Raw genomic sequence first — 18,612 nt, 5'->3', positions numbered from 1 at the left:
GTCATTCACGCAGAGGTCAGTCTGAATATCTTTTTATTATGACAAGACCTGCCCATTCTGAATCTTTTTCCTGTGGGAAATTGGCTTAATGAAAAATGGACTGGTTAGTCAATCTAACATAAATTGTTAGTTTCAGGCTCTTTTAGGAAGACGTTGAAAAAGTGCAGTGGTGATGTAAAAAGCGAAGTATCAGTGCCTTTCCCACTCTGACTCTAGTAAGCTAAAGTCTGGACAGCTGACATGGTTTACTGTACTTTGTATTTCATCAGTTCTGTTTACACTACCTTTTTATATGAACGTTGATGATTAAACCAGTAGTGTCTTTCATAGTGTATTATATATTTTATTTAGAAAAGGCACAAATAGGGATAAGTGAGCTTTAAAAGTCAATGAAGCCGCTAAACACCAAAAGGTACCAAAAACCTTCAAAATAACCATATAAAACCAGGGTGTAGCTCTAAAATCAACATACAAATGCGTAATTCAAGGTATAAAATAGAGCCGATAAAATCATGCAATAATAAGTGACAGTTGTAGATGATCAATAGTGACTTAAGTGACACAAGTGATAAAGTGCTGGCAAATAAATAAAGTGATTGAATAGTGATTCACTCCGTCACTAGATAGTGACCAATGGTGTATAAAGTGCTGCAAATGATGATCAGCATATAGTCCAATATAAGGTGCATAGGAGATCGTGATGATCTACCATATTTGGTGTTCTTATCCAGCAAAGTGGTGATGTGGCCCAAATAGTGAAGACTGCGCACTCACATGATGCGCAATCAATAAGCGCATTTAGAGATATCACCCTCAGAAACCTGGAGGTCCCTTTAAGGCCTGGTCTGGTCAGGTGTCCCCCACTTTCCAACAGATTTTCTGGCATGATCACTAGGTGAAAATAAAGGAAAGAAAACCTGAAAAAGACAGCTAATGCAATCATCACATCTAAGAATTGCTTACACCACTTACAGAGCGATTGGGCCATTGCTAGCAGCGGATGTTGGAAAGTGGGGGACACCTGACCAGGCCAGACCTTAAAGGGACCTCCAGGTTTCTGAGGGTGATATCTCTAAATGCGCTTATTGATTGCGCATCTGATGAGTGCGCAGTCTTCACTATTTGGGCCACATCACCACTTTGCTGGATAAGATAACCAAATATTGAAGATCATCACGATCTCCTATGCACCTTATATTGGACTATATGCTGATCATCATTTGCAGCACTTTATACACCATTGGTCACTATCTAGTGACTGAGTGAATCACTATTCAATCACTTTATTTATTTGCCAGCACTTTATCACTTGTGTCACTTCTATATAACATTTTGCCATATTTCATGTTTTATATATTTTCTTTATTTACGTGGCTGGGTTTACATTAAAGACAATACTTTTTTTTAATAGGCGACTAAATAATCAACATTACTTGAATTAAATTCCTTTTGACGTATCTAGCCAGCCTGAAGCTCCAGGATTCTTATGACATGTTTTCCCACTACTTACAATAAAGTGTTGATAGCCCTGTAAATTGAAGCTGATCCTGCCTGATCCTGCCTGATCCTGTACCCCCCAGACAAAATGGGCATTTATTCTTTTCAGATTGAGGGGGAGTCCACTGCAAGGGTAGATTTTTTTTCTTAAATCCAGAAGTTTAACTGCTTTTCCAAAAAAAAAAAACATCTTCTACTTTCAGAGCTCAATAGCTAAAGCTCCAATGTACATAACCAACTGAATGAGTCAGAACAGCTTCTCCTTTTTACCCTGTTCAAATGGGGCCCTATAGAGTTTCAAGCAAAGAAAGAAAAGAAGGTAAGCTGTTTCTGCCCATTTTAGAGGACATATATATCTTTTATACCAGTTAAATTCTTAATGTTTCCCATTAAATCAATATCAATTCACAACATTTGATTTACAAAGAAGTCTACATTTTAAATTCCAGAGGATGTTCGTTGTATAATATGAAATGCAATGATGAATTAAGATCTGTAGTCCTAAAACAGATATGCCTGCTTCTTAAATGAGCAAAAATGTACAAAGTGACATAAAGTGTAGTACCCAGATAGTATTACTTTGCACAACCTATTTTGTATTAACCATGTTATTCCTTTTATGTAGTTTGTACATTTAATAAGGAATGCTCAATTTATAAGCACCCCAATGCAGAATAACCCAACACAACACTGCAGACCACAATGCATAAACCATGGATTTGTTGTGTTCCATTGCCATACATCAGCAGTCCATTCATAATTAATGGACTGCCTTAATGCTACACATATTACTGTGGCTACATTAATGCATCGCAACAGAACATGTACTTGAATGGAAACTTAAAGATATCCAGGCAAAAATATTTATTTAAATTAGGAGTAGAATATGAATGAAGGTCCTATGTGTAGTTATACTTAAAGAAGAACTACGGGCAAAAATGTTATTTTTCAATGCAGTGGGGCTGTGCCTGCACTGCATGGGTTAAATGCTCGTCTTTGTCTAGTGGATCAGTAAGCGGAGATATACTTACCTAATCCGCTAATCCCTTGAGCGCAAGACCTGTCCCTGCCACTCCTGCTCCCCTGCATGCTAGCTGTCTTGTGAATGGCCTGTTCATAATGTCATCACGGCAATAGACCAGCTCCGGACATGAGGACGGCAGGAACAGTCCACCACTAGACATGGGGGAACGTAGTTTTCCGGAGGATCAGAGGATAGGGTACACATAGCTTTACCCTGAATCCCTGGACAAAACAAGCAGTTAACCGATGCAGTGCGGACATGGCCCCACTGCATGGGAAAATAAAAATTTTAGCTGCAGTTCTGCTTTGATCTATATCTTAAGCTAAACTTTAATTTGCTTTAGTTAGCAGGAAAAGGTTTAGAATCAGTTTTGAGTGCTGATTACATCCCATCTTCAGAGATTACCCACTATTTATCCTGGAGACCAATATCACTGTAACAGAGGGAAATCCTACATTTTTCATTTGTCACCAGAACAAGAGAAATATTCTCACGGGGACACCTATTCTTTTAACATATGTCTAAGATGGAGGTTTTTGATGATCCACTGCTCTATCCAAAATAAAACAAACCGTGGGCTCTGCATATACTTCAAAATTGTAAAAACACTGTGACTGTGTCTTTCATTTGCTTTCCTTTGTGTTATTGGCTTTAGGAATGATCTGTGCTGATTTTTCAGCTCCAAAGTGGTGAAGGAGAAGGATTACTAAAAGGACTGTGGGGGATTTTTACCAAAACCAAAGCACAAATAATCTGGTGCAGCTACACATAGTAACCAATCAGCTTCTAGATTTTAATTGATCTTAGTTGAACAAGCTGAAGTTAAAAGCTGATTGGTCATTATGCACTGCTGCACCAGATTTAGTGTGCACCAGATTTAGTAAATCTTCCCCTATGTGTCTGGATGTCCTGATTACGTTTTACATGTTGCAGGTATAATTTCACACAAATGCATGTCTTTTTCTTCCTTCAACCACAGCCAAAACAAAATTAAATTAGATTTGGATGGATGTCCAATTTACTATTTCTCATTCAGTTCTGTTTGGAGAATATCAGTATTTTTGTCAGATATTGTACCATTATGAGGCAGTCTTGTTACATTCTATTAAAAAAATACATGTGTCAGAAGGAATGTAGCCTGCCAATGCTTTTATTAGAATAATAGAAATTTTTTGGCATAGTCTGGAGAGCGCTGACTCCTCCACAAAGCCTGTGCTGGACTAAGCAGTAGCATGCTTGTGATTGCCATAACACTATACACGTGAATTTTTATGAAGCAGCCATATTAGAGCATATTTTTCTCACTCTTTGGATTTAAACCTCAAGCAAAAATGCTGATTTTCATCACCTGCCTCGAAGGGCATTTTTCTTTTTTTGTAATCTTATTACCCTCTCACACCATTTTTTCAAGTTCTATGAATAAATATGGTTTTATGCATAATGCTGTTTTTGTTATGCTGCATACCTTTAGGCCTGCCATAGACGGTTCGAGTCTCTGCTGGTTCGGCAGGAACCAGCTGGGATTCGAACCATGTGTGGGCAGGCTGTGTGTACCAAGTTGAACAATTGATCAACTTGAGCACAACCAGCCTTCTGGATTCATGTCCAATTGTCACTACTGGCTGCTATAGCTGCTAGCAATAGTAACTGTTTTCTCCCCGTGGAAGGGCTTCCTCCGCCCACCCCTGCCCCCCTGACAGGAGAAGACAATTGCTCAGTAGGAGGGATTCTCCTGTCAACACGGTCTGTGCTGATGGCAGAATCGTGCAAACGGTTTACAGGAAAGAAATTTGCACAGTCTATGGCCTGGCTTACTCATGTTTTCCTTTTTGCAATGGAAGGATCAAGAACAGCCTGTACTTGAATTTCTAGAAAATTCCTAGTTTTTACCTAATTGAAGCCTGCAATCCAGTAGCAGTGAGTAGCAGCTCCTTATAGCTCATCTCAACCTTTTAAAGCATATGTTTGGGTAAAACTATTCTTTTAAAATTTTAATAGAGATTGACAGTTCTTATCTTTCCTCACTCTATCCGAAACCCCAAAAAACATTTTGCCTGGGCTGTTGTGCTAAGATTTCACCTGCAGGCATGCCACTATGGGGTTGATTTACTAAAACTGAAGAGTGCAAAATCTGGTACAGCTCTGCATGGTAGCCAATCAGCTTCTAACTTCAGCTTGTTCAATTAAGCTTTGAGAAAAAAAAAAAGGAAACTGGTTTCTATGCAGAGCTGCACCAGATTTTGCACTTTCCAATTTAATAAATCAACCCCTATGATTGCTAGTCAGTACTAATATAGGTGTGTGCGCTGTAAACAATAGCAAACAAAGCGGAGTTGAGGCCTAACGCCTAACAAGATTTAGGAGGAAGAAACCCTTCCATATCCTTATTTATCACATTGTTAAGTACAAATCTTATATCTTATTACATCTTATTACATCTATTTATATTTTTGTTGAATAAATTATTTAAAAGGAAAATCTTCTATGGGCAAGTATATCACCTTTCTCTGTAGTAACTGTTTGAATGAAGATATAATGCAGGGGTCCTCAAACTACAGCCCACAGGCCACATGCGGCCCGCCGAGGACATTTATCCAGCCCGCAGTCCGCAGTCTCTGGTCATCTCCTGTACTGTGTCCGCAGTCTCTGGTCATCTCCTGTACTGTGTCTGCAGTCTCTTGTCATCTCCTGTACTGTGTCCGCAGTCTCTGGTCATCTCCTGTACTGTGTCCGCAGTCTCTTGTCATCTCCTGTACTGTGTCCGCAGTCTCTGGTCATCTCCTGTATTGTGTCCGCAGTCTCTGGTCATCTCCTGTACTGTGTCCGCAGTCTCTGGTCATCTCCTGTACTATGTCCGCAGTCTCTGGTCATCCCCTGTACTGTGTCCGCAGTCTCCGGTCATCTCCTGTACTATGTCTGCAGTCTCTGGTCATCTCCTGTACTGTGTCCGCAGTCTCTGGTCATCTCCTGTACTATGTCTGCAGTCTCTGGTCATCTCCTGTACTGTGTCTGCAGTCTCCGGTCATCTCCTGTACTATGTCTGCAATCTCTGGTCGTCCCCTGTACTATGTCCACAGTCTCTGGTCATCTCCTGTACTGTGTCCGCAGTTTCTGGTCATCTCCTGTACTGTGTCCGCAGTTTTTGGTCATCTCCTGTACTGTGTCTGCAGTCTCTGGTCATCTCCTGTACTGTGTCCGCAGTCTCTGGTCATCTCATGTACTGTGTCCGCAGTCTCTGGTCATCTCCTGTACTGTGTCCGCATTTGTTCATAGTTTTTCTTTTAAACTATAGTCCGGCCCTCCAACGGTCTGAGGGACAGTGAACTGGCCCCCTGTTTAAAAAGTTTGAGGACCCCTGATCTAATGTTTATCTGTTACAATATGTTGAAAAAGTCAACAATTACCACGTATTTACTTTTTAATGTAATTGTATCTTTTGCTATACCTGCGAAAATATGTTTCACTTATACGGGCATTGAGCAACAATGCTTGGAAAATACTTTGTAGATGAATATCACTATACATTACATAAGGATCCTGTGCTGTGGTGCAATTTTCTGGTCAGATTTCTGTCAAAGTTGCTAGGTCTTCACAATTGAAAGAATTAAGCAGAGTGTTTTCCTTTATCTTCTGTATATGCTCCTCACATCTGCTATGCAGGTGGACATGGAACTGACGACAGTTTATAGCTATTACAGTGGCATGCTAGATATAAGACATGTGGCTGAATCCTGTTAGTCACAGGCAGAACAACTGTGCCGTCAATGCTGCATCATTTTAAAGCATTTTTGGGTATTTTGTTAGTATATAATCAATCACTTTCCAAACCATCAGATTTTGTACAATCTGTTCCCATGAAATTATATTCAGAAATAAACATGTATGCTTTTGGTGATCTTAAAGTATATTTACATAATGAATGTATTTATCTGCCAGGCTGCTACTGAAGGATTGTGTGTTGCCACAGTTTGGGGCCTCTACAATTTGGTATATTAGTCCTTGTCTTTGGTGGCTGATCTGCTTCCATAGTAGCCTCTGTATATGCTATTTGACTCAGGTGAGAAAAGAACATGGTGCAGGGTTCTTCCTCCATTGTCTACTGTTACCAACTGGAAATGTGCAGACCTTGAGCAGGATTCAGTTGTGAAAAGAAAGGTGATGGATTGGAGTTGATTTAATAAAACTAGAGAGTGAAAATTCTGGTGCAGTTGTGCATGGTAGCCAATCACCTTCTAACTTCAGCTTATTCAATTAAGCTTTGACAATAATACCTGGACGCTAATTGGTTTCTATGCAGAGCTACACTAGATTTTGCCCTCTCCAGTTTTATTAAATCAACGCCAATGTGCCAACAGTATACTTGCTTCCTTTCTAGGCTACTATCAGTAAGATTTGTATATGCAGTTCCCCCCTTTGGAATTACCTGTTTCAGCTTGTTTCCCCTTTCCAGTTGTTTTTTTTTACCATATTCTAAAAGATTTTGATACAATTGTTACTTCAGTTACTGTATAGGTGCAATTAAATACACATCGTACACACACATTTAGATAAACGTGGGGTGGTGCTGCGTGAAAGAAAAAACTCTCTCTCTCTCTTTCTCTCTTTATATATACTGTGTATATATATATATATATATATTGCCAAAAGTATTAGGATATTGATATGTTGGCTCACCCTTTGCAGCTATAACAGCTTCAACTTTTCTAAGAAGGCTGTCCACAAGGTTTAGGAGTGTGTCTATGGGATTGTTTGACCAGAAGCGCATTTGTGAGGTCAGGCACTGATGTCGGACGAGAAGGCCTGGCTCGCAGTCTCCACTCTAATTCATCTATCGGGTTGAGGTCAGGACTCTGTGCAGGCAGTCAAGTTCCTCCACCCCAAACTCACTCATCCATATCTTTATGGACCTTGCTTTGTGCACTGGTGCGCAGTCATGTTGGAACAGGAAGGGGTCATCTCCAAACTGTTCCCACAAAGTTTGGAGCATGAAATTGTCCAAAATGTCTTGGTATGCTGACTCCTTAAGCGTTCCCTTCGCTGGAACTAAGGGGTCAAGCCCAACATCTGAAAAACAACCCTACAGCATAATCCCTCCTCCACCAAACTTTACACTTGGCACAATTAAGTCAGAAAAGTACCTTTCTCCTGGCAACTGCCAAATGCAGGCACATCCATCAGATTGCCAGACAGAGAAGCAAGATTCGTCACTCCGGAGAACACATGTCCACTGCTCTAGAGTCCAGTGGCAACATGCTTTACACCACTGCATCCAATGCTTTGCATTGCACTTGGTGTAAGGCTTGGATGCAGCTGCTTGGCCATGGAAACCCATTCCATGAAGCTCTCACTATTGTGCTAATCTGAAGGCCACACGAACTTTGGAGGTCTTTAGCTATTGACTCTGCAGACAGTTGGTGACTTCTGTGCACTGTGCGCTTCAGCATGTGCTGACCCCGCTCTGTGTATATATATATATATATATATATATATATATATATATATATATATATACGTATATATATATATATATATATATATATACACACACACACACACACACATATACTGTATAAGCCCTCAAAGTTGGACAAAGTTGTTAGTACCCTTACCTAAAATAGAATAGTCACAATGCTCTTGAAACTGATCAAAGTAATTGGTATCCATTATTGTTTGTTCAGTGTTGATTAAGAATCAGACTTTCCTTTTGCTTTTTGGTTCAACACATTATTTTACATAATAAAACAAAAACGTAAACTAGCATAGACAAAAATGATGTGAATCTTTCCCTAATATTTTGCTACACAAACTTTGGAGGCAGTCACTGCAAGAAAGCATTTCTGAAGTTCTCAATAAGAAATCTGCACCTGCCAGTGGGTAGCTTGGCCCATTCTTCTTGAGTAAACTGCACCATCAGTTCTCCAAACTGCATGTTTCAGCTCTTTCCATATGTGATCTATCAGATTCAGATCATGGCTCACAGAAGGCCACTTCAGAAGTCCAAGGTGTTCTTGGCCATTCTTGGATGCTTTTATCTGTGTGTTTAGGATCATTATCCTGTTGGAGGACCCATGACCTTGACAATACTGTAAACAGAGCTTTCTGACACTGTGCAGTGTGTTTCACTCCAGAATTCCTTGATAGTCCTGAGAGTTCATTGTGCCCTGCAAAAATTCATGGCACCCTGTCCTGGACAGAACAAAGCAACCTCAAATCATAACCGAGCCTACTGCATGTTTCACAGTTGCTAGGGTGTTCTTCTCTTTGAAGGCCTCATTTTTCTATCTGTGAACATAGAACCTACAGTTTTGTAACATCTGTCTAAAGGACATTCTTGCTTTTTCAGGTCCATGTTCAATATGGTGCGAAAATGTATATGAAACAGCAGAGTGACTACTTTTGTATATTTGCATAGACTGACATTTGTAATACTAGGTGCAGAAAACAGCTTGAAATTTCAATATTATCCAATTATTTATAATCTTTTCTAGGGGTAGGTTCCAGATCATTTTAGTATTGCTTTGTAGAATAAGCCATAATTTATCTTTAACACTTTCTTTGTTTTATTCTATGATATCCCAAAGGCAATTAAACATTGTTTCAGTGAGCTGTAGGGGGATCAACAAATTTTGTCATGTCTTTATAGTGATGATTTAGCATCAGGGTCAAGGACTCAACCCACCTACCAACCATTAAGGCCTTTTCTGGACAATTTTATTGAGAAAGAAGAAGAAAGTTTCTTGACAGTGGGTTTCAGCATCAAATTGATGCCACAGACCTTCAGTCTTCCCCCACAGAAAAGTGCAACTCAGTCTCCTGTCTAATAAATTGCCCAAATAGGGATGTAAAGGTTCTCTGCCTCTTGTAGCACTGTCTCTCCTGGTATCAGACAGTGTTCCACACTATCAGAGGGCGTTCTGGATCAAACTCCTGCTCTTGAGGCCAGACAGGCCAGAATCCAGGCAGACACTACTGGTGTGTCTGTTTGCATGCAAGGTTTCTTAGATCTTATACTGCAGACATACAGCTGTATGGACGGGAGTGATAAGTCTCCCTCACATGCCAGGAAGTGCATTCCTTTTTTATCGGGAGTAATTCAAGACAAAAAGTACATTTTTCAAAGTACTTTTTTCTACTAACATTTCTAAATATTTATAATACAATAGTTATAAATAAATGAAATTATTTTTAAGACACAGAGAGACAGAGCAGGAGAAGATATGGGTGTCTTTTTTCTATAAGTAGCATTGTGGGATAAAGGAAGTGATTGGCTCACTATGAATGGCAGTGCAAGAGACTGAAAGTATTAGTTTGAAGACTGGACCTTAGAGTATTCCATAAGAGGAGTGTTGGCAAAGATAAGGTACCATTGAAGAAGTTCATGAAGGATCATTCCATTAAGTGAGAGGAAAAACAACAGAGATTAGCATGCCTCAGATGCCAAGAGAGTGGAAGATTTGCATCGGCAGAGTGGATGTCAACTTCAGATGGGGTGGTTGTCTGGAGCCAGTTTGATGCATTGAGATGTCATATGTCATTGTGTAATTTTTTTTAATTTTAAGTCATTTAAAACAATCTTAGGTAGTGAAGACAGCAGTAATAGCATGATGGGTTGAGTAGAGAAGTCAGTCAAATGTGGCAGAGAGACATCAGCCAGCAGGGATTAAAGGCTGAAAAGATATAAAAGTCAAGTCATTTTGCACTGCTATAATAAGAGCAAAGTAAAATTACATCTTGATACATGCCTAGTCATGCTCAGACTGATTAGAATAATACTAGTAATTGCAAAAACTAGGCTGTCTAAATCTTGAGATCTTTACTAAAGCAAGAAACAGGTGCTCAAGTGTATCATATTCATTTTAATTCAATTGAATCTAACAACCCTGGGGAAAAATGTGTGCTAATCTTACCATTAGCAATATGGAACACTAGAATGGTACTAGAAGTACTGTCCTCTAGCCTCTCCCTTTTTCTCTGTGTTTCTACTAGAATTAAATATTGCCAATGTCTGAATGCTGTCTCTAGCTGAATTTAATAGCAAGTTAACATTTTTACTCTTGGTTGGGTCCATTCTTAAATATATCCCATTTCAGATTTTTTCTCAGTAAATTCCAGCAAGCAACTTTGATGTAAACATGCACACCAGATACATATTCCCAGAAAACTTTCACAATAACAATATGAGAAAGGTCATAGTTATTTGGTTTTCTTAGCATTTCAGCATTATTGTGACATTTAACAACTCAGATTTTTTTAGGAAACAGAGTCACTTAAAAACTGAAATAGCAAATTTTAAAGTGCTTTCACCTTGTGACCTGTGAATCATGAATTAGTTAGAAATAAAATTCAGATTGTTTAGTCTAGCTACTGAGATAATAGTTTAGGTGCATATGGATTTTACGTTACTTTCACAAGTGGTTTTTATGTTGTAGCTGAGCTACATTTTCCCTTGTGACCCAAATCCCACACTAGCCCACTGAATGAGGTTGCTAAAGGTTTCATGGCCCTAAGGGTGTTTCACTTACTGGACACAGAAGTTTTTATAGGGCAGGGTGTAGGGATGTGGAAAAGCAATACACATTCAGTCACCAGAATTCAGTCACCATCTAACCAATCCTAAAAATTCTCACTCCTCAGCATTACCTATTCTGACTAGACCATGTAAAAAAAAAAGATCTATATACAGTTTACAGTGGGTATAGAAAAGAATCACCCCCTTTAAAATAATCATGCAGCCTGAAATGAAGACAGACACAGTTTTTGTTTTCTCTAGCTGTATTTGCTCAGTGCAACTTATAATATCCAAGTGAAAGCTATAATACCAATATGTCAGAAAAAAATTAAAAAGCAGAACCACTGATTTGGAAAATGTTGTGTCAGTATTTTGTTGAACCACCCTTTGCTTTCATTACATTCTTTTATTGGGATATGTGTCTATTAACTTTGCAATCTAGACTTTGCAATTATTGCCCACTCTTCTTTGCAGAATTGCTCAAGTTCAGTTAAATTTGATGGTGACCATGTGTAGACTGCAGTCATCAAGTCATTCCACAGATTTTCAATGAGGTTTAAGTCTGGGCTCTGACTAGGCCATGAAAGGACATTCACTTTTTTCTCCTTCAACCACTGTGTGGTTATTTTTACTGTGTGCCTTGGGTCGTTGTCATGTTGGAAGGTAAACTTTCTTCCCATTGACAACATTCTGGCAGAGAGCAGCAGATTTTCCTTGAAAATTTGACGGTATTTTGCCCCATCCATTTTTCCTTCTATCCTGACAAATGCTCCAGCCTCTGCTGCAGAGAAACATTCCCATAACAGGATATTACCACCTCCATGCTTTACTGCAGGAATGGTGTTATTTGGATGGTGAGCTGTATTGGATTTCTGCCAGGCATATCGTTTAGTGTTGAGGCCAAATAATTCATTTTTAGTCTCATCTGACCATAATACCTTTTTCTATGTGGCCTCAGAATCTTCAAGGTGCGTTTTGGCAAAGCTCAGTCGTGACTGCATCCTTTCTTGAGGAGTGGATTTTTTCCTTGCAACTCTGCCATACAAGCCACATTTGTGGAGAATTTGTTATATTGTTGTCAAATGCACACAATAACCACTCTTTGTCATAAATTCCTGCAATTGCTTCAGAGTTGCTGAAATCCCCTTGGTAGCCTCTCTGACCAGTTTCCTTCTGGCTCTTTCATCTAGTTTGGAGTGATGTCCTGATCTAGGGAGGGTCTGTGTTGTACCAAAACCTTCCACTTCTTAATAATAGACTTCATTGTGCTTCTAGGCATTGATAAAGCCTTTGACTTTTTTTGTGTCCATCTCCTGACTTGTGACTGTCCACAACTTTATCCCGGAGATCTTTTGACAGTGCCTTGCCACCCAGTTGATTGTTTGCTTCAGGGACTGACATGCTCCAGGAAAGCTCTTTTTCATGCTGAGCTAATCACAGTTAAAAGTCAAATGGCTTGTGTGCCATTGAGAAGGTGATTATCTATACCTGATTGAGTTAACAAGTCATTTTTAGAAGGGGGGTGATCCTTTTTCCAACTCAATGATTCTGTTTTTGAATTTGTTCTGAAATGTTGGTGTTATATCTTTCACTTGGATGTTATAAGTTACACTGAGTAAATACAGCTGGATAAAACAAAAACTGTATCTGTCTTCATTTCAGGCTGCAAAGCAACAAAATGTGATTATTTTAAGGGGGAGGGGGGTGATTATTCTCTATACCCACTGTACTTACCTATTTCAGGCTACTCTGGTCTTGGGGGAAGAGGGAGAAGCGAGATGTTTGTGGCATAGGAAACCTATGGGTGATGTCACAGCTCCAGGGTTTATTAGCCATTGCTGGAGCGCTCTATCCTATCCCCTGTAGCTGCTCTAGCTGACACAGGAGAGATCACGTGACCGAACTGGAGTGGCCTGAAAATAGGTAGGTATAGAAATCTTTCCTACACAGGTTAGTCAGAATAGGTGTTAGGAGGAAGAAAGGATCATTTTTAAGATTAGTTAGGTGGTGCCTGGAATTCCACTTTAGGTTTTTAGGCCAGTGCTTGGTCAAGACAGCAGGTAAAAGTAGTATGGTTCAAGTAGAACTGTAGCAATGTTATATCAAATATGTATAATGTAACATTAAGGCTTCATACACATGGATTGTGAAAGGCTGACAATGTGCTGGGCGTAACATTCTGTGCATTTCTCTACACCTAGGGAGTCGAAGGTGCCACTTAAAGCCTGCCATACAAGTGAATGGCTGTACATGGTTGTAGTCATGTAAACATCAATGCACAAATCCTTTGATGTTTACCTCTACATGTCTGTACAACAGATTCTCCATATATAGAAGTCTTGTGTTAAAAAAAAAAGTCATATTTATATGTGTGGGTAAATGCTGATGCACAGAAGCATTGGTGTCTACAAGAGTATGTCCGCATACAGCCATTCACCTGTGTGGCATACGGCATGCAGCACCTGCTGCTCCCCAGGTGTGGGAAAGTACCCGGAATATTGCGCTCTGCATATTTTTTGTGAGGCTTAATAGTAAAAGTGCTGCAAGTACAGCTTCTTCTATATACTAATTTAAAGCAATTCAATGGAGTGAGCAGATCCTAGCTATAGACTGCATTCTGTGCCCCTGGTATGTATTTGCCTAGAAACAACATTCTTTATTATATCCTATAAGTCATACTAAGCAAAGAAAGTTTAATGCTGCTCACATGCTTCTCAAATTAAAACTGCTGACATTGCATCGTTGGTGGTATTTGCCGCCGGAAGTAGGGAACTGCTGTTTGCTGCAGGATTTGAGATTGGTATGTGGGCAATTCACTGTGGAAATCACACATTCTGAAAACTCAACGAAAGTTAGGCTGTCTGATTTTGTGTATCACTGTTGGAACCCTAAAAAAGAGAAAAACCAGACACTAAAACATATTTGTGTGCTGTTGAGATACTGCTGCTATAGAGATGAAGCTATTTGATACAGACTTGGGCTGAGATTCTTGTATCACTGCCGGCTCAAAATATTGTCAATTGTGGTTTTACTATGTGTGTCTTTTCTGCCAAAACCTATACAGCTAAGCCCTGTTCTGATTTAACTTGATCATAACTTTGCTTTTTCTAATCCATACTAAGTTTGATTTGTCTCCAGCAGCTTACAATTCAAGCATGTCGGGGAAGAATAGCAATAGTGTTGTTTCCAAATAAAACTTGTATTAAAGCTATGCAAATAATTCTAAGTGGAGACACCAAGATATTTTGTTTTAGATTCAATTGGGCGCGTAGCAAGTGTATAACAGCTTTATTTCTTCTAAATTGTTCCCGGTGAGGAAATAAAGAAACAAAGCCTTTGCAGCAAAGCCTTGCTGTCAACCAATGTGTCAGGATACATTTGTTGGTTACAGTAGTAAGCATCTGCATCTTTTTGGCTTAATGCATCACCAGACTATATGTAGGTAATTGAAAATTAGTATAAGAGTATAAGGTGAAGAGTCGGCAACTTGTTCTCCTGATAAAAGAATTTTATTCATAAAGGGTACAGTGTGCAAGTTACAGCAGCTTACGCGTTTCAGTAAAAAAAAACCTTATTCATAGCCATAAAACAACTCAGAATAAACATACTTAAATACTAGACACAAAAACAATCTCTGTAAAAACTCCTCCCAGTGAACATGGTTCCATCAGTTAGAGTAATTAGCCAATTATACATCGGGCGTCTTGGATGTCACTTGCAGATGGGAGGAAAACAGCAAAAGACATTATAAAATAACAAAAATGACAATATATGAAAAAAAGTAAAAATAGAACAATATACAAATATATACAGTCAGATCCATAAATATTGGGACATCGACACAATTCTAACATTTTTGGCTCTATACACCACCACAATGGATTTGAAATGAAACGAACAAGATGTGCTTTAACCGCAGACTGTCAGCTTTAATTTGAGGGTATTTACATCCAAATCAGGTGAACGGTGTAGGAATTACAACAGTTTGCATATGTGCCTCCCACTTGTTAAGGGACCAAAAGTAATGGGACAGAATAATAATGATAAATCAAACTCTCACTTTTTAATACTTGGTTGCAAATCCTTTGCAGTCAATTACAGCCTGAAGTCTGGAACACATAGACATCACCAGACGCTGGGTTTGATCCCTGGTGATGCTCTGCCAGGCCTCTACTGCAACTGTCTTCAGTTCCTGCTTGTTCTTGGGGCATTTTCCCTTCAGTTTTGTCTTCAGCAAGTGAAATGCATGCTCAATCGGATTCAGGTCAGGTGATTGACTTGGCCATTGCATAACATTCCACTTCTTTCCCTTAAAAAACTCTTTGGTTGCTTTTGCAGTATGCCTTGGGTCATTGTCCATCTGCATTGTGAAGCGGCGTGCAATGAGTTCTGAAGCATTTGGCTGAATATGAGCAGATAATATTGCCCGAAACACTTCAGAATTCATCCTGCTGCTTTTGTCAGCAGTCACATCGATAAATACAAGAGAACCAGCTCCATTGGCAGCCATACATGCCCACGCCATGACACTACCACCACCATGCTTCACTGATGAGGTGGTATGCTTAGGATCATGAGCAGTTCCTTTCCTTCTCCATACTCTTCTCTTCCCATCACTCTGGTACAAGTTGATCTTGGTCTCATCTGTCCATAGGATGTTGTTCCAGAACTGTGAAGGCTTTTTTAGATGTGGTTTGGCAAACTCTAATCTGGCCTTCCTGTTTTTGAGGCTCACCAATGGTTTACATCTTGTGGTGAACCCTCTGTATTCACTCTGGTGAAGTCTTCTCTTGATTGTTGACTTTGACACACATACACCTACCTCCTGGAGAGTGTTCTTGATCTGGCCAACTGTTGTGAAGGGTGTTTTCTTCACCAGGGAAAGAATTCTTTGGTCATCCACCACAGTTGTTTTCCGTGGTCTTCTGGGTCTTTTGGTGTTGCTGAGCTCACTGGTGCGTTCCTTCTTTTTAAGAATGTTCCAAACAGTTGTTTTGGCCACGCCTAATGTTTTTGATATCTCTCTGATGGGTTTGTTTTGTTTTTTCAGCCTAATGATGGCTTGCTTCACTGATAGTGACAGCTCTTTGGATCTCATCTTGAGAGTTGACAGCAACAGATTCCAAATGCAAATAGCACACTTTAAATTAACTCTGGGCCTTTTATCTGCTCATTGTAATTGGGATAATGAGGGAATAACACACACCTGGCCATGGAACAGCTGAGAAGGCAATTGTCCCATTACTTTTGGTCCCTTACCAAGTGGGAGGCACATATGCAAACTGTTGTAATTCCTACACCGTTCACCTGATTTGGATGTAAATACCCTCAAATTAAAGCTGACAGTCTGCAGTTAAAGCACATCTTGTTCGTTTCATTTCAAATCCATTGTGGTGGTGTATAGAGCCAAAAATGTTAGAATTGTGTAGATGTCCCAATATTTAAGGACCTGACTGTAGCTATACATTGCAGGTAGAAAGATCATGAGCAGGGTACTTATGTATGATGAATAGTAAAGATAATAATTACCATGCACCATAAATATGTGTATATAAGAGAAGGGACAAAGCTCAAACTTTAGAAAAAGAAATAAGATGGATAAAAAAAGAAAAAAAAACATTCTGACAGATGAATTTCTTAAAACTGTGTCAATGATGAAGTAATATTATAGAAAGGCATTCACAGACTGCAGAACACCATTCACCAAAACAACCTGTCGCATATGGAATAATGGAATAAAAACAAGAAGTGATAAAAAACAGTTAACCAAATTGTTATTTGAGAAAAAAATCTATATCTCATCTATGATTTAATTCTAAGGGAATTCTAGTCTGTAAAGGGAAAATCTATCTAGCTTCTTTCTCTAATAACTTCCAATGTATATCTCCTCCACGTGCTGGTCTTTTAGCCCTCTCTATGCCATGAAATCTAAATTAAATATATATAAACCAGCGCAAATCTGGTAGACTAACTAAACCAAACAGTATGGAAGCTGGACACTACAAGGCAAATTTCACAATACCTATACAGATCCTAAAAATAACAGAAAAACTGCAGCACAAAAACAAACATTCCAAAATAGAGGGTGTAGCTATTATAGCCCAAACAGTGCTTATGTAAAACGAGGACCGCCAGTGCAGATAATTCAGTGTAAATGTGGACAGACCATACGAAATAGAAAACGATGATGAATCATACATTGGCAGTATGCTGTTTCCAGTGAAGAAAGTTCTAGATCCCATCACCCAAAAGATACCCTTGGCTGCTCTCCCTATAAGTATGACCCCTGAGCTAACAGGTAGGTCATACAACACTTTCCCATAGGGGTAGAAACTTCCAAGGGCACCTGTGCTTATCCAGACAAACGATTCCTCCGATATACAGTAATACCGAATAAAATCAGAACACAAAATGAATGGGAGGAGGAGTCACACCTGCTGACATCACCCGCGGCCATCTCGTTGCTCTGTCTCTGATGGTGTTTGTACGCATGGTGGTCTTGCACTTGGACGCAAATGCTGTTACTTGTGAGTGTGGTTTTATTTCAGTAAAGTTTTTTTTTTATCTGTAGCAGAGAGCACTATTCATTTAGTTTTTTGATTTTACTTGGTATTACCATATATCAGAGGAATCATTTGTCCGGACCAGCACAGGCACCCTTGGAAGTTTCCACCCTTATGGGAAAGTGTTGTATGACCTACCTGTTAACTCAGGGATCATACTTAAGGTGAGCAGCCAAGAGCGTCTTTTGGGTGATGGAATCTAGCTTACTGCCATATGTATGATTGTGTAAATAGTGACAATGTGTGCTACCAAAAACAAATAATGAAAATAATATTCAGGCTAATAGAGTTGCTAAACCCACTGATAAGCGATCCCACACCCCCAAAGAAAAAATATGTTGATATAGTGTTGCGCTACTCAGTAGGACATCTCAAATACATAAATACACTGAATATTAATGAAACAATTGAAAAATCAAATTATCCATTAAATAGTTCATAACAAATTATGTGTAGGTGATCCAAAAAGTTAAGTAAAATAAACTCCAGTTCATTCTGTGCTTCGCCCAACAAGTATAATCCAGTGATCTGAAATCAATCGTGATAAACACCATCACCACATATAAAGATGGCCGCTCACCTGGACACCAGGACCTATATAATTAAATACAGGTCACAAGTGCTTAGTTGTAGTTCCATAAGTGGACTCAAGAAGGCAGCAACTGGTCACACTGTATGTGTCCTCCAATTATATTATAACCTCTGCTCCAAATATGTCACCTCCACTTCCTCTCCTCCATTCAGGACCCCCAGGGAAGGAACAACAAATGGCCTCCAATAGTGTAATACTGTTTATTGTATTAAAAGCTGAATACCAATAAAAACACTCACATAGACACTGATTGTCCGTTCCTTGACAAAGCCACGTGGGTGGCGTAACGCGTGAGGCGGAGCTTAGTGACGCCATTTCCGACACGAAGCTGCGTACCGGAAGTCTGATCCTCATGAGTTGCAGTTTTACAATCAATGTTTATGTGAGTGTTTTATTGGTATTTGGCTTTTAATACAATATATAGTAT

At 39.4% G+C, this 18,612-nt stretch overlaps 1 protein-coding gene across 3 annotated transcripts in view; it reads left to right on the top strand.

Moving 5' to 3' along the window:
- The window catches only part of ADAMTS3 (ADAM metallopeptidase with thrombospondin type 1 motif 3), a 305,366-nt gene that overhangs the window by 142,759 nt on the left and 143,995 nt on the right, over positions 1-18,612 (top strand). The window lies entirely within an intron of this gene.

The sequence above is a fragment of the Staurois parvus genome, unplaced genomic scaffold (genome assembly GCF_062004578.1).
Source record: "Staurois parvus isolate SC_StPar_1 unplaced genomic scaffold, SC_StPar_1.0 ptg000227l, whole genome shotgun sequence".
Lineage (NCBI taxonomy): Eukaryota > Metazoa > Chordata > Amphibia > Anura > Ranidae > Staurois > Staurois parvus.
This window is presented reverse-complemented; position numbering and strand designations above follow the sequence as displayed.